Below are 2,501 nucleotides of genomic sequence, written 5' to 3' on the forward strand. Positions count from 1 at the left end.
TTGTAGCTCGTAAGAGTCGGGAAGATAGAAACTGAAAGTCCTCTCGAGCGCTGTTCGATATGTACTCTAGCACGGACCATGTAGAGATCCTGCTCAATATACGGACCATGAAGAGAATCGCGCAGTGGTTTTCAATTCACGGCTCTTTAGCACGGACCATGGAGAAAACCTCAGGTATTCTCAATTCTCGGTTTCTGAATTTTTAATCTTGCAAATTCGTTATTTCACAATCAAATTGTGAATTTTATAACAAAATTAAGCTGTTCGCAATATTGTTAACTTACTTTTTATAATTACAAATTTCAACTATAGCTGTTGATAAATATTATCTTTATGCGGCGCAAATTTAATTAGCCATTTAAAATATTTAAACGGGTCTTGTTTAAATAAACAACGGTCCAAAATGACATTGCATAGTATCCTTAATTAATAAAATAATTACTCGTCTCAGAAGAATGCTTAATTGAAAATAATTCTTCTTTCAGATTTCTAAGGATGGTAAATTTATAATAAAGCAAAGGGACTTGTTCCAGATTCGCTTAATTAACAAATAAATCATTCCCTTCAGGAATCGTTTTAACTAAAAGTGATCATGATCATTGGATTATGATTAAACCGTGGAAAATATATTTTGTTAAATCGTATGATACAGTAAATTTGGAAGAAAAAATGGTTGGATTAACCAAAAGTTAATAGTAAAATACATAAAATATTGTTAAATTATTAACAATAAAAAATTTACAAAATTCTATCATGTTTTTGATTTGTGTGTTTGTGTGTGGTTTGCCACTGATTCTAGCTTTTAAAGTCTTGTTACGTGCCATTTTTTACTTCATTTTATTTATTATATATGTAGAAAATTTTATCGACCCCGGTGAGATTTGAACTTAAGTCCTTCTTGGCTCTTGAATCGTCTCTTGAATCACTCATCTTACCACTGCGCCACTGCTACTCATTATCAGAAACGACTTTTAATAGACACATCTTGTATACTATGATTACGCAATTATATTTATGTTCAATATTATCATAATTTATAGTAAATCATTTATATGGTTGACCAAATCATACATATATTGTAATTTTGATAACAATTACTATACATATGATGTTCCTAACTATATTTTTTTACCATACGTTTATAACTTTAATTATTATAATTTATAGTAAACAATTTAAATAGTTCTCGAAATCATTATAATTTTTAGTAAAAAATTTAAATAGTTCTTGGGACTATACATATATTGATTATATTATTATTATTACTGTTAAATTTACTATAACTATGATTATTTTGACTATAATTGTTTTACTATGAAATTATAGTTAATTTAATCATCGAATTTTCTATCAGTGCAACTTCCATATGATGCACATTGGATAATACTAATACTAATGTTGATAGGTACTGTAATTTTCATCCTCCGTTCAGCCGGCCTTCCCACCACGTGAAAGCTAAATGAATAGCTCAGAACTAGGAACTATTTATGATTTTTCGATCCCCGCTAATCAAAATTTTTGAGCTCGTTTCTCTGAGTAGAAATTTTGATTTGTAGGTGGGAGGGTTTACTCAGCCCCCCCCCCCACCTCTTAAAATTGAACGGAACGGAATCGGGATAAAAGCTGAATTAAGAGTTAATTAGGAGCTCTCAAACTAGCATAATTTTGATTTTTGAGCTCTATCCCTTATCCTCGTAACAATCCTTAAACAGTTTACGCTCAAGAGATAACTCGTAAAAATAAGAACTTAATTCATTACAACCTTCATTAATATTATTCGATTAATATGTTCACAAAATATGTAACCTATGATTTTTTAACTGCAAATCTTTGGCAGGAAAACCATCTTTTACTGTCCAAGTTCAAGAGAAAACTATACTTAGAAACCAATAAATGAGGCACCGCTCGCCTGGAAATATTCTCTACATTTGTAAGATGACGAAATATGTATATTTCGATTTATGAGCTGCTACCCCTTTGTAAGAACACCACTTTTTATGGCAGAGACGCAAGAGTAAACTATCTTCAAAAATTGATAAATGGGATATTTCTTCTCAGTAAATATTTCCTCGACTTATGAACTCCCGAGATATCTATATTATGATTTATCAGCTGCTACCCCTTGGCAGGAACACCACCCCTTATGCCACAGGCGCAAGAATGAACTATCTTCAGAAATCTATACCCTACTGAAAAATTTCTATTGAGATCACAATTGAATTCCCAATTGAATTCTCAATTAAATTCTCAATTGAATTCTCAGTTGAGGTTTCCGCAAAATTTCGCATGTAAGATCTCAATTGAGATATTTGTATCTGATGGAAATAATTCATTGAAAATATAATGAACTTTTGCTGAAATATGTTTGAAAAGCATTCACAATTTTGACCCAATTTCATTAAAATTTCATTATAATTTCATTAATATTTCGATAATATTTTATTAAGAGAGTAGAAAAATTCAGTGAAAAATTATTATTAATTAAAATATTTAGAAAAGTA

The sequence above is a fragment of the Odontomachus brunneus genome, unplaced genomic scaffold, assembly GCF_010583005.1.
Source record: "Odontomachus brunneus isolate Ranch 3 - 2012 unplaced genomic scaffold, Obru_v1 Obru_scaffold_299, whole genome shotgun sequence".
Classification (NCBI taxonomy): domain Eukaryota; kingdom Metazoa; phylum Arthropoda; class Insecta; order Hymenoptera; family Formicidae; genus Odontomachus; species Odontomachus brunneus.